At 52.8% G+C, this 14947-nt stretch overlaps 1 protein-coding gene across 3 annotated transcripts in view; it reads left to right on the top strand.

Annotated features, from left to right (window-relative positions):
* The first annotated feature begins 425 nt into the window (after positions 1 to 425).
* Positions 426 to 14947, top strand: part of LOC134527540 (spaetzle-processing enzyme-like) — a 61618-nt gene continuing 47096 nt past the window's right edge. For 2 of the 3 annotated variants that reach the window (XR_010074212.1, XR_010074211.1), the window contains exon 1: positions 426 to 2306. The gene's annotated coding sequence lies outside the window, so the exon portion shown is untranslated. The remainder of the gene's footprint in view (positions 2307 to 14947) is intronic. The other variant, XM_063360300.1, reaches the window with a different exon arrangement.

Genomic DNA, 14947 nt, shown 5'->3' with positions numbered 1-14947 from the left:
CCAGTGATGTCACAAGAGACTGTGGCACCCGAGGACGCAATGACATTGGTCCGATACAGGGGCAGGACCACACCACAAGGGCAGAGGACGACAGGGGGACCCACGCGGGAGACCAGAACATGGTCAGAGGAGCGGAGTACGAATCAGCGGACGAGTGACAACCGTCCACCCAGGTGTCAGTATTGCCGCAGCCCGGAGGACAGACGGCGAGGAGCAACAGCGACCTCGCCACCCGCAACACCCATTCCACACACTAGCTCTAGATATCATGGGGCCCTATCCCCGCAGCAGCAAAGGCAAGCGCTTCCTTGTAGTACTAACAGACCTGTTCACCAGATGGGTCGAGGCCTATCCGGTCTCCAACGTCCGGTCGGGAACGTTGATAGCGCTGATCGACGGAGAGGTAGCCCCTCGTTTCGGGTACCCAGCGGTGCTCCTATCGGACAACGGATGTCAGTTCACGGGAGCCCGCTGGAAACAGGCCTGCAGAAGGTGGGGGGTGAGCCACCACACGACGCCGACGTATCACCCGAGGGCCAACCCAACCGAGAGACGGAACCAAGAGATAAAGGCTCAGCTCCGTCTCCGGTTGGGAGAGGACCATTCAAAATGGGATACCCATTTGCCGAACCTCTTATACTGTCTGAGGCGTCGTACGAGTGCCGCCACGGGCTACTCGCCGGCATCGCTGGTCATGGGGCGGAACCTGGCGCTGCCAGGAGAATGCCGGGTAGAGGCGGCAGCCACAGAAGCCGGGTGGGGCGAATGTCTCAATACCGAGCTGACCAGAATGCAGGAGAGGGCTAGGCGGAGACAGGAGGCCTATCTACAGCAGACGACACCACAGTCCACTAGACCTCCCCCTACTCTGAACCCCGGGGACCAAGTGTACGTCCGACAGCATCCTCTGTCGTCAAGGGCAAAGAACTTTTGTGCAGGTCTAGCCCCGAAATGGGCGGGCCCCAGGACCGTTCTGCGACAGGCGGGGGCCACATCGTACTTAATACGTACACCAAGCGGGAGGCCCGCAAAAATTCACAGAGACCAACTGCGCCTAGCCGCGGGGGAGAGACAAGCTCCAAGGGACACGGACAGGGGAGAGGGACCTGCCTCTACACCAGTCACCGACGCAAACCAAGCCAGCTGTGACATGGACGGAAGGTGGGACGAGGACATGGTGGGACAGAAAGAACGAGGAGACGTGACAGAGACGCGACCGGCAGCCGACACAGGGGCAGCCATGAAAGGAACAGAGACAGGAGGGGCAGAAGAGAGCGTAATGGAACCAGCCAGGACATTTGGGGAACCAGACGAAACGACCGCCGACACAAACGTGATCCAGTTCATCACGGAACCGGACACGGACGGGGAGGACGAGGAGGGGAAAGACCCAGACACCCCTCTCTGGCCCCTCAATACGAGTCTGGCGGACTCGTCGTTCATTATGACCGTCACCGAACCAGACTCAGAGACAGAACGGGGGGACACAGAGGGGATGGAGGAAGAACTGATGGGGGTCCTGACAGGTGAACCAGGATCTTCGGGGTGGTCTGCCATCCCAACCACGAGGATGGGGGGAAAGGACAGGACATTAGGCCCCAACCGTTCACTCAGCCCCTCACTTTCCAGAAGCGAATCTGGGGAAAACTCCCGACCTAGGAGGATACGGCGGGTACCTACCTACCTACCTACCAAAGGCAAGCCACCATGCGAACACAAGATCCCGACTCAGTGTCATGAGTTTACTGCCACCCTTCGCGAGACACCCGCACACGATACACACCAGAGGCCAAGACACTCCCTACCCTCCCGTCTCCACGATCAACGAGTGCAACGGCAGATGCGACTAAGAGACGTTGACGCGCATAATGGCCTTGTGGGAAGGGGGGGGGGGCATTTGACGTCGACCCAGAGGCCACCCTAGCTCCTGCAGGCCGTTATGGCGCGTCACCGCCTTCTTCTGTGCGCGGGCGTGTGCGGGAGCCAGTGGTGCCAACTTCAATAAACCAGTGTCCCTCCGACGTAGTTTTTTATGTATATTTTCTTTTCTTTCAGCAGGACATAATTTTTATTGTAAAAACTATAATATCGTTCATCATGTATAATTTAAATTAGAAGGGTAAATAACATGTATTTTATTATGCACGGGGTGAACAAGTCGCGGGTTCCCGTCCACGAGGACGTCAGGTGCTGCACGAGACACGCGCGGGGAGGGGGTCGGCGCGAGGAGAGTCGGCAGTCGCGTCTGGAGAACCGCGGTGCAGAGACGTGACGGCCGCGAGCTCTCGCCAAGACGAGTGAAACGGGTGAGCATAGAGACCTCCGGGTTTAACCAGAGTGACGCGGGGTTTAGATCAGCAACAGTCTTCGAGTCGTGTCAGGCAGTTCGGAACTTTGGAGATTAGTATGTCAACTATTGCCAAGGGGTCGCCTTATTGTAGATAGTTTAGTTTTTTTTTTTTCATTAGCGTTTCATAATTTTTTCCTTTCCTCTCGTATATATATATATATATCTTTATTCGCTTGTATAGTCGTGCATTGCCTAGGATAAAATAGTACCATTGTGTCATGGACGAGACCTCGCCATATTAATGGGACAATTCAGAAACTGTGTCCGCAGGTAGTGCTTGCCTGAAGTCGCTATAGGACAGGAAATCAAAGCCCTGCCGGTTTGGGACAAACGCCATCGGTTAGCGCCGCGACGCCGGCACCTATTACTTCCCATAGGCGGCCGTGTAAGGGGAAATTCTCGTGTAGTCAGGCCTCACCTAAGAACGGTCGTAGGCGGGAACTGCGATAGCCCCGTGCCAGTGCAAATAGTGGCCAATAAAAAGAGTGAGTGCCACGAAACCCTATGTAGTTTCATTATTAGCCGGCTAGATCCTCTTAACTGCCACGTGGCCCGAAACCCACCCCCAACTGAGCTAGCCCAAGAACCTACACAACCAATAAGGGGATCAGCCCGCTCAACGACACATGATTAACTCAACACCAGGAAAGGCAACATGAGTGTAAGTTACTACCAGAATCCTGTTTAATAAAGCTTCAAGGACTGGGAAAGAAGGTGCAATGTTTATACTGAATATTCGCATTTGTGAGAATACATATTTTAACCCCTAGCAATTTATGTTTTCACGAAATCACTCAAAGAAAATATTGGGGTAGTTCCTTATTAGTAAAGATGGTCAATATTTCGTAGTTACTTTTAATTTATTTATGTATGACTCTTTCAGATGATCTCATTGTTGACAAGAAATAATCAAAGAACATACATATACCATTCGACATCTGTTATTTATAATTGTGCCGGTTAATGATGTGCAAACAACCCAATGCACAGTAACATAGGTTAAAAACTTAGGTACTGTAGATTCTTGAACTAAATATTAGAGACCCTTACTGACATTCCATTTGCGATATGGATAATATTTCGAGACCTGTTTTAGAGGCTATAACTCTTACTAGGGGCCACTCGAAACATTAGAAAAACACTAGATAATAATCTACTTCTAGCTAAAGTAACTATGATAATTTTTCTGTATGGTTTGTAAATAATACTGCCATTCATATAAATTATAGCAATAACTTCTTATGTTTACGTATTTGTGGAGACATAAATTTCACTAAGTTTAAGTGATGTTTAACAGTCCGGATCGATATCCCAGCAAACTACCGAAATTTCAAAACATTAGAGAACAACATTGTTTACTTTCCGAGACATCAGAAAGTAATATTGTTTATTGTCATGGTGGAAATTGTTCTGTGTAGGTAGTATAAATTTTTGGGTAAAACCACCCAATATGGATGTTCGTCGGAACTCAGAACAATGGCAAATGTTTTATAATGGTTTGGCAATCTGATTAATATTTTGGTAACTTCCTAGAGTAGGAACAACTATTCCACGATAAAAACTTGCGAATTTGTATTTTTTGAGAAATGCATGTCTTCAAAAAATGCACAATTTTTTTTTAAATGTTGCTAACCTAACAACTGTTTTCAACAATTTATTATTAAAAAAAAATAGCTAACATAAAATTAACAAAATAATCATCCACACCATTTTAAGGTAGTTATTTTAAATTGAGATAACCTAACCTACCCTTCGCACTATTTGGCAGTATTTTAAATGTAACTAACTTTACCTAACCAATAGCTCAAAAGATTTTGAAGCAATTACATGAATTTAACTTAACAATATGAAGTACTAGCTGCAATACCCGGCGTTGCCCGGGCTGAACACAGGGTATTGTTAGTAATTGTCTTATTAATTTGAATGTCAAGTGTGAAAATTAATTTACATCACTTTCAGATCCCGACAGACGTTGTTCTGCCGGATTATAGTTATTTACCTGGTCTGTATGTAATTTAGACTTTATAAAGCAATAAGGTAATATGCCCGAAGTTCGTCCCCTGACCTAATATCGTCCCCCATGGTTTCCGGACTAGTAAGAGCCGCATTCTAGTGGCAGTCGATGGAACTCGGAGAGAACAGCGCAGTAGACATCTAGTAAGGCGCTCAAGCGGGTCGCTTTCTGCGCTGTGTAGTAATTTAAGTTTAAATTTTATAGCAAAGAGAAAAACCTGTTAATTGTACTTTGTTCAAGGACATTTTCCAATTAAAGGTAAGTAATTTTTTTCGCTTCAACATAGCAATGTATCACTTATAACCTCTATTTTCATTTTCATGTGCCATTTCGTTCTGTTCGTGTTTGTGTTGGGAGAGACAGACGGCCATTTTGAAAGACTCGACCTGTCCAATTTCCGTCCCCATGTACAGTGCCTAATTTCGTCCTGGGGACGAAATTTTGACCAGTGTTTCAAAGGCTGTTAAAAAATAAATCCAGTGCCATACATATCACACAGACCTATGTTCCAGCATAAGTTTTATAAATAATTATTAATTACATATTATTTAATGGGCTTTTGAAGAAATATTAATTTCCAACCTTTTTTAAATGTTATTAAACAGCACAGAGCTGCATTTGTTATATATAACAATATGAATTTCTCTACAAGCTATAAGGTTTTTACATACATAATTATAATTTTGTATTCTGTAATCTGTTAATAGACAGCAGCATTGTATTATTAAGGGGAAAATATCTCTTATATTAACGGTTGTTTATTTGCTCTTCACTGTATGTCCTTACACAGCTTGAATTGCAATTTGTGGCCTATTTCATACATTTCAGATGGGAAAACGGAAAACATGGAATAAAGACTCTATGATCGCTGCAGTGAAAGCTGTAAAAGAGAATACTATGGGCTATAAAACAGCATCTAAGTTTTTTAATGTTCCAAGAGCGATACTGAAAGATTATGTCAAATCAGAGGTGTCTGCTGATGAGTGTGTACAAAAGAAAGTTGAAAGACACCCAGTGCTACCAGAGGCCATGGAAAAATTAATTGTTAGTCCAATACTGCTTGGAGATGGAAAACAACTACTATGGATTGACGGTCAGTGATCTGAGGAGAATGGCTTATCAGTTAGCACTAAAGAATAATCTACCACATCCCTTTTCAAAGGAGACTAAGAGCGCAGGGTTGAAATGGAAGATACTTTTCTTTAAAAGGAACCCATGCCTTACAATAAGGCGACCTCAGAATTTATCAATCGCAAGAATCCAAGGTTTCAAAAAAGAAAACGTAGACACTTTCTTCTGCATTTTGAAAAAAGATCTGGAAAAAATAGATTTTGATGGAACAAGAATTTTTAATGTAGTCGAGACAGGTATTTATATCATCCAGCACAAGGCAAGTAGAATTGTAACAGCAAAAGGAAAGAAGCAAGTGCATAAGCTTTCTTCAGCCGAACGAGGAGCGACAATAACTGCTGTGACATGCATGTCTGCTGCAGGGCAGTATGTTTCACCACTGCTTATATTCCCCCCAAAAAACTGGCAAATTGTACTACTTGATGAAGCTCCTGCAGGGACGATTGGTGGGTGTAGTGATTCGGGCTGGATCACTGCAGCCCTATTTTCTAAATGGTTTGACCATTTCATTTCAATTGTTAGGCCATCGAAGGAGAAACCAGTGGTACTTGTTCTCGACGGGCATTTTACCCACACACGGAACATAGACGTCATTGATAAAGCTCGTGAAAATTATGTCTCAATCGTGTGTCTCCCTCCTCACTGGACAGATAAGTTGCAGACACTCGATGTTGCATTCATGTTTCCCTTAAAGTCGTACTACGCCAAAGCCATTGAAAATTTGTTAGCCAACAACCCAAACAGGGTTGTGCGAAAGCTGCAGGTCGCGAAACTGTTTGCAGAGGGTTACCAGCGTGCTGCAACCTTGAAAACCGCAGTAAATGGTTTCAAGAAAACAGGAATCTTTCCGTTCAATCCAGAAATATATACCGAGGACCAGTTTCCAACCCTAAACCCAGAAGTCGTAACTGAAAATAGGAGAGCAGAAGAAACTCCAGTACAACCAGTGGTCAGTCCAAAAGACTTGCGAGATGTGCCAATAATACAGCTATCTACATCCAACCGACGTGGGACAGCAATTCTGGTGACAGGAACTCCACATAAGGGTAATGTACAAGAAGCTCAGCAAAAGAAACGAAATGCAAGTAAGACATCTCAACACAAGTAACCAAACAAATCGTGAAAGAGACTTGCTTTGGATCTTTCTTCATGTGATCCATCATCTCAACAAAGTAAGCTTACATCAAAATCTTCAGTTGAAGTAGTACAGGCATTTACATCCACTCTCAAAGAGAAGACTAAGAAAACAGCGAAAGCAGTTATTCGATCCAAGAAGAAATAAGTTGTCTCTGACTCTTCTAGTTGTGATAGTGATTGTGTTTCACTTATTTCAACTTATGACGAAGACAGTGAGAACTATGTTAATTGTCCTTTTTGTTGCAAACCTTTTTCTGCTGACCGTCATGGAGAGAAGTGGGTAAAAAGTACAAAATGTTTTCAGTGGTGCCATGAACTTTGTACATCCCATTGTGAATATGCAAAATTCATTTGTGATCTTTGCCTGGACAGTTAAATGAAATTCTTTCATTATTTCTTGAAGTAAGTCAAAACTTGCAAATTTTTATTCATTTTTACCACGTGACTCGAATTTTCATGGTTTTTGTTCTCTTTTTACAGATTTTAGTATTTTGAATATTCATTTAAAATATTACTTTTCTATTTTATACAAATATACAATAACGTGTGTTGCTTTAATACATTTCTTAACAATGTTTTGCACTTTCCTTCATTTTTAAATGTTAAGCTACGACATTTTGCAAATTATTGTAAAATAGATCATTTGTATTTCAATTCCAATGTTTTGTTTGCAAGTTATATTGATGACACAAAATTTATAAATGCATGTATTGTATCATTTAATGTACAAAAACATTTATAAGTGTTTTGATGATGACTTCCAAATGTATTTTAAGTTTTTAACATTTAAAAATAGGGGGACAAAATTAAGACCCCATTTTCGAAAATGGAATTTTTTTTTCTATTTTTGTTTATTTTTTATTACACTTTCACTTAAAATGATTTTTGCTTACATAAATGTTATAGGCAGGTTGCCGTCACCCGACCTATGTGAAAGGCCTGGGGGGTACCTGATGGGCGCTACGGGCGACGCGATGCTCTTGTTGTCCGGAGGGGCGCCAGGCTAGCGGACTGCTAGGCCATTGGTGTTGGGTCGTGGGTACTCTGCCCCCGTGTGCCCCGCCAGGTACACGGCTTGAATCTACCCTGAATGGCTCTCCCTTGACTGTGAAGGCCTCTCGGCCGTGTGGAGGATGGGAGATTCTGGAAAATTAGTGTACACGAGTTGGTGAGAATTAGCTTTAATTTAGTCCCGCTACAAAACACTCTAACCAACACTTGGCGACGTCTAGCCGTTACACAATTAACACAAAAAAAACATAACACTACGCGACACTAATGATTACCGCGGCAGTCTCGCGGGACGCGGGTCGATGCTCGCTGGAGACGGCCAGCGCCGAAATTTAACGGGTGCAGGGGGGGCTCTATGAGCGGGCTCCTAAATTCGGTGAAACACTTACGCGTGTGCAGCTGGCAGGCATATGCACAGCGTCCTTAAATAAAAACACATTCACTGGAGTCGGCCAGTACCGTACGTTCTGTGATACGATACGTAGCGCGGTATCACACTGAAGACGGTCGGGATAGGCCCGGCTCCGCAAAATACACGCCGAGTCGACGTGGGCAGCGGTGAATTAACATAAGGTTTTAAATTTTAAGATTTAGTACAGAATAAAAATAATCAATGAAAGAAACTTGGATGCTGCCCACGGACACACGTCTGTTCCCGGCGCGGAGTGGTTGGAGACTGCCGAACATGGCCGCCTCTCAAGGAAAAGAAAACTTTCTCTTCTTTGTGAGTCGGCATCAAAAAACTTATATTAATTGAATTTACTCTATTATCATTTAAAACATGTTCCAGGTGCCTAATTAAAATGTAGCACCTGGTAATTGGGTGCTTAAGGCTTAACAATGGTTTTAATGTATTTAATTATTTAAATTGTGACATCAAGTTGGCGACTGTAAATTTACTAACATATTGTCCCACTGCGAATTGTTTTAGAGGGATTTCTCCTATTCTGACTTGATCATAGTCACGGGCATTTTAATTAAGGCCAGTGGCCGCGGTGACTGTTAATGAGGTTTGTTGTCTGCTCCGTGCGTGGTGTACTCGCCCGGAGTGGCTACGACGCACTTATTACATGTCGGCTAATTAGTAATTTCGTAATAATTGATTTTCTTTTAATTGAATTATGGGTTCGAGTCTCCGGGGTTCCGTACCTTTAAATTTCATTGTCTATTGGGGTCACGCCCGAGGCGCTCGCCTGACTTAATCCGGCTGGGCAAGGGGCGCGCTCCGAAAACGGGATACGGTACTGGCGGTGCGGAGCACGTGCTTAACGGCCATGGTCGGTACTACGTCAAATGCCCCCCCCCCCCCCAGTGGAAGCCCGTCTCCGCCCCGTGTTCCCGCTCCCGCGGTACGACCACCCCCTAGCACAGCCGGCACCCTTAACACGCGATCCCATGGCGCGTGGCGCCTTAGCGCCGGCGGCGCCTTAGCGCCGGCGGCGCCTTATCGCCGGCGGCGCATGAGGTGCTGGCGCAGGCGGACGCCGCCTCGGTCGCTTAGTGGGCAGCTGGGCCGGGAGGCGGCGCCGCGGCTAATGGAGTGTCAGCACAGGCGGACGCCGCCTCGGTCGCTGCGTGGGTAGCTGGGCCGGGAGGCGGCGCCGCGGCGTATGAGGTGCTGGCGCAGGCGGACGCCGCCTCGGTCGCTGCGTGGGCAGCTGGGCCGGGTGGCAGCGCCGCGGTGCTTGGCAGGGGAGGTGGTACCACAAGCCCGCCCAAGACATACTCGACCAGGCGGGCCGGTTGCCGACGCTCCCGTCGGGGGCGCTCTCGTGGGCCACTTTCCTCCGGGCTCGTTGGGCCTTGCCGTCCGTAGGGCTGGCGTTCCCACTCGGGTATCAGCGCCGGGCTGGATAAGCTCCGCCCCGGGGTGGTGTTCAGGACGAACTCCTGCAGCCTCGCTGGTCTGCGTCGTGTCCGAAGGGGACGTCCAGCCCCCTCCTCGTGCGGTTGTGTGACGGTGACGCGGAAAGTTGCGTCGGCAAGGGAGGCCGCGTGCCCCCAACCACCTCTGTTTGGGCTCGGGCGCGATTCCTCTTCGTCCTCGTCTGGTTCGGATATGATGGGTTCGGGGTCAGGGGTCGCTCTGGCGGAGTTTTCGGAGTCGTCCCCCGCGACTTCTGTCACCCGGCACCGGGAATGGCGGGGCCGGCCCCTTCTCCGCCGGCGCGGTGTGGTGTGAGTCTCCGTAGGTTCCTAATGCCGCGGGGGGGGGGGGGCACGCTCTAGGTGGCCTCCCCTCGTGGTGCGGTTTCTGCGGGACAGGGTGCCTCGCCGGGGTCGTGGGGTGCGTCGGCGTCCAGTTCCCCGTCGGTGAGGTACTCGGGCTCGTCTGGAGTGGTGTCCTCGGTTTCTTCTCGCTGTTGCTCGAGTCCTCCAGGAGGGAGTGCATCAAGGAGGATGTCTGGTCTGTCTGCCATGTCCCCATGTTCGGGTTCGGTCGGGAGTGGTTCCCCGGGGGTCGCCGCCACTCGCAGGTGGTCCTGCTGGATCTTCTGCACGTGGCGGCCGCCCAAGTCCACCATTTAGGACGTCGCCCCCAGTCGCCGCGTCACGGTGTAGGGCCCCTCCCAGCGGGGAGCGAGTCCGGCGCAGTAATTGCGCGGCACTGCCGACAGGGGGTACGCTCGGGCGTACACCCGATCGCCGGCCCGCAGTTGTGCCGGGGGTCGCGCTGTCTGTGGCGTGATTCCCTGACTGTAGCGGGCTTGTCTTGCACGTGCCGCGTCGTCCTGGGTTCGTCGCTCGTCGCGCTCCTCCGGTTGCTCTCCTGGGTGCGGTATGCCGTGTGTTGCCAGCTCGCCGGGCAGTGGCAGGTTACGCCCCTGGATCATCTCGGCGGGGGTCATCCCAGTGGCTGCATTCACGCGCCGTCGGATGCAGAACAGTGCGTCGGCGACGTGGCGGTCCCACTGGGTGTGGTCCTCTCATAGGCGCAGCTGCAGTTGAACTTTCAGATCCTGATTCCTGCGCTCGGTCGGATTGGCCCTGTGGTGGTATGAGGGTGTGGTGTGGTGGATGATGTGTGCCTCTTGGCACCACCCTCTCCACCGGGCCCCCAGGAACTGGCTGCCGTTGTCCGTCAGGACGGATTCCGGGTAGCCGAACCGAGTGAGGAACTCGCGCATCAGGACTTCGATGATGTTGGCCGCCCGTGCGTTGCCGCAGGGGTAGGCTTCTGTTCAGCGGGTGAACATGTCGGTCACGACCACTAGGAAGCGCTTACCCCGTGGCGAGCAGGGATATGGCCCCATCATGTCCAGCGCGAGCATCTGGAACGGTGTTGATGGCTGGCGAGGCTGCTGTTGCTGCGTGCCGTCGCCTCTGCGGGCTTTGCGGCGCTGGCAGATCTCGCACACGGACATCCCGGTTCACCCCTGGCCAGTGGTAGTACCGGCAGACGGCCCTCCGGGTCTGGTCCGAGCCTGGGTGTTCGGCGAGGTCATGATCGTGGTAGAACCGCAGTGTTGCCTCGCGCCCTTCGGACGGGACGTAGGTCTTCCACTCGTCCACTTCCCCCGGCGGTCTGTTCATGACCCGGTCGTCCCGGAGCTGCCAGGAGGGGTGGTCTCCTCCGCGCGCTGTCTTGCGGCGCCGGTCGGCGTCCGGCGAGCGGTGCTGGGCCATGAGGATGCACCGCTCCAGGTCGGCATCGGTACTGGGAGGGTCTTCGGTCCCTTCTACGCCGAGCGTGAGGCGGGTGCAGGCAGGGAGCCCGTCGTCAGTCGTGCTGGTGTGGGAGGGGGGCAGGATTTCGTCCCACTCCTCCTCGTCCAGCACCTCCCGACTGCAGTCTGGCTCGCGCGAGAGCAGGTCGGGGAGCTGATTTTCTGCGCCTGGCACGTGCTCGACCGTAAAGTCGAACGACTGTAGGAGCAGCGCCCAGCGGATCAGTTTCCCCTTCCTCCCCTGCATGGTGTGGAGCCAGGTGAGGCAGCGGTTGTCGGTGCGGAGGGTGAAATGACTTCTCTCCAGGTGTGGACGGTATTTCTTCATGGCCCACACCACTGCCAAGCACTCCTGTTCGTTGCTGTGGTACCGCCTCTCCGCCGCGCCGAAATTCGCGCTGGCGTAGTCCACCACCTGCCGTTCTCCGTGGTCGTTCACCTGGTACAGCACGGCTCCGGTTTTCAGGGCGCTTGCGTCCATCTGGAGGACGAGTGGGCGCTCGGGGTCGATGCGGGCCAGTGTGTGGCACCGGGTGAACACGCTCTTGATGGCCTCGAATGCCGTCTGGGCGGGTGAGCCCCAGTGGTATCGGACTTGGGGTGACAACAGGTCCGTCAGAGGCGCGATGACTTGTGAAAAATTCGGGATATAGTTCCGGAGCCAGTTCAGCAGCCCGATGAAGCGCTGCAGTTGCTTCCGGGTGCGTGGGACTTCTGCCATCGCGATCTGCTGGAGGTGACCTAGTTGGGGGCGGTTCCCCTCCGCGTTGACCACGTGGCCCAGGAAGTCGACCTCGGCGCTCCGTGATGGCATTTGGCTGGGTTGGCCGTCAGGTGGTTTGTGGCCAACCGCTCCATCACCAAGGCGAGATGGCGGCAGTGGTCCACCCAGGTGTCTGAGTACACTATGACGTCGTCCAGGTATGCTAAGCCGAACTGCCCGATGTAGCCCTCCAGCACACAGGTCATCATGCACTGGAAGGTGTATGGGGCGTACTTTAGGCCGAATGGCATGGCTCTGAACTGGAACCTCCGTCCGTGTCTGGCACCGTGAATGCCGTCTTCTCCCGGTCCCCGTGTCGTATGGGCACATGCCAGTAACTGGACTTCAGGTCCAAGGTGCTGAAGACCTTGGCCCTTTCCAAGCTGGCTACGGCGGCCTCGACGCTAATATGGGGGGGGGGGGGGGGCACTGACGGTCACGGCATTTAACGGCCGGAAGTCGACACAGAATCGGCTTGTACCGTCTTTCTTGTTGGCCTGCACAATGCACGCATTGTACCGGCTGTGGGACGGCTCGATGACTCCGTCGTGCAGCAACTCGTCCACCTGCTCCCGGATGATTCGCTGCTCGCGAAACCCGTAGCCACGAGGCAGGACGAACACTGGGTCATCAGTCAGGGTGGGGATGCAATGTTCGGTGACGGTGGTCCGCCTCAAGGTTCCGTCCACAGCAAACACTTCGGGTCGGGTGGCGAGGACCTTGTTTACCTCAGCCTGGTAGGAGGGGGGACGTCAAGGCGCACGTCCGCCAGGGTCAGCACCGCGTCCTGTCGGGGGGGGGGGGCGTCTGTCCTAGGGCGTACACCACGTACCTCCCGGCTCTTCCCAGGTTGAGGCGGGGGGGTCCTAGCACCAAGACCGCATCTTGCTGGACCAACCAGAGGAGTCCTAGCACCACCTTCTAACACTAGTCTTGCACGACTACTGCGGACACACTACTATTTAATTCCTGCGTACTCACCACGATCTCAGCATGACCCAACATCCGCCCCGTGTGTGTGGTGGTAGCCAGGCGCAGCTCGCCGCTGCCCGGACGCAACGTGCCTGGGGGCACGAACGCAGGGCGTACGAACACGTCGCTCGCTCCCGTGTCGACGAACGCAGCAGCTGGCCGGCCGTTGACCTCCACGGGGATGCGGAACAGGTTGTCCCGCGGGCGGCCCAGCTGTCCCAAGGTCGGGAGGGCGCGCACCCCGCCAGGCACGGGGTTGATGGTCTGTGCGGGGGGAGGGAGCTTTAAACCCGGTCCCCCGGGGGCCGTTTCCCGACTGGGCCGGGCTGGTGCGCTGTGGCAGAGGTGGTACCACGTGCGTCTTCTGGTGCGGCGTTGTGGCAGGTCGCGCCGCACGGAATCCCCGCGGGCACTCGCTGTGCCAGTGGCGTTCGCCACGCGAGCATCCCAAGCGACACAGGGGGACTTTCTCCCTTGCTCCGGCGTCCCGCGGTCGCTCCGCTCGCCAAGCCGGCGCCGCCTCGATGGCTCGTATTCCTCGGTGTTGTTGTGAGGGTGAGTCGCGTTGTGCGGTGTTCCGCCGGGCTTCTGGTGGGCTATCACCCCCCCGGGTGCTCGTGGTCGGGCCGCGCTTGCAGGCTCTCTGGAAGTTGCGTTCTGTCTCGTGTGCTTCTTGCACGTACTCTGCTACACCGCCGGTGTGGCAGCGACGCAGAAAGGGCTGCAGCTCGTCCCTCACTAAGCACGTGATGATGGGCAGTGCCCCGGACAAGGGGGTGCCGGGCGAGATGCGGCGGAACAATTGGAGTTTAGTGGCGATGAACGCCTCCACTGCCATGCTGTCCTTCTGCCGAGCCCCATAGAAATTGGCGGAACACTCGACAAGGGGCGCTCCTGTGTCGAACCGGTGTCGGAATGTGTCCGTGAACTCGCCCCATGGCATGGCAAACCGGCCCCACATGCTCCACCATCTCCGAGCGGTCCCTCGCAGCTGCTCGCTGACCCGCTCTGCCCACTACGATTGATGCGTCCCGCACCCGGTCAGGTGCGCCTCGCACTGCGTCAGGAATTCCCCTGGGTCCTCGTGCGGGTATCCGGCGAACTCTGGCAGAGTCGCTCTGCGGGGTGGCAGGGCTCGTGCTAGGTCTTCCAGGCCAGGCCACACGCACTTGGCCTCGGTGATGTCCAGCGCGTGCGTCGCGTGGCCAGGGTGCGAGCTCCAGTCGCTGGCGTGTGTGGTTGGAGGGGCGGTGATGGCCGGGGTGGTACGGCCCGGTAGGGGTGTGTGGTCCACCGGTGGTGTTCGCGCCTGTAATTCCATCTCCGTGCTGTCGTGCCACGGTTCTATGAGCGCTTCGACCTTGATTGCTGGCAAGTTGTAATCCGGTGCGCATTTACAAGTCTGTAGAGGGTTCGCTTTCCCCGTTACCAGGTCCCTGCCCTGTGGCCAGTAGCAGACTCGACAGGTGTTCATCTTGAGTCTGTCTACCATTGCGTCGCGCGGCGCGTCGGTGTCGACAGCCGCTTTGTGCGCGCACGTGGCTCTGTTTACAAACAGACTCCCGGTGTATGCCGAGGGGTAAAGGGGCTTGGCGCGCGCACTGATTCGGGCTGCTGGCCGAGAGGCGCCCGGACAGCCGCACAAAAGGGAGAGCCGAGACTGGCCACTGCGAGGGGGGGATGCGGATAGCCGTGTGTAGCGGTGGCCGAGAGTGCCCGGATAGCCGCACAAAGCGGAGAGCGCGAGGATGTGAAGGGGGGTGGGGTGGTGTGCGGGAGAGGATGTTCGCTGAAGGCCCAAAGGGGAGGGGTGGGGGTGAAAGTGAAAGTTGGCGAGGGTCGGCGCGGGCGGTGACGCTCTCTTCCGGGTGGTCCCTTTGTCGCTGCTCCTCTGTGCGCCA

The sequence above is a fragment of the Bacillus rossius genome, chromosome 1, assembly GCF_032445375.1.
Source record: "Bacillus rossius redtenbacheri isolate Brsri chromosome 1, Brsri_v3, whole genome shotgun sequence".
NCBI lineage: Eukaryota > Metazoa > Arthropoda > Insecta > Phasmatodea > Bacillidae > Bacillus > Bacillus rossius.
The sequence above is the reverse complement of the archived record's forward strand: the minus strand, read 5'-3'. Positions and strand labels throughout refer to the sequence as shown.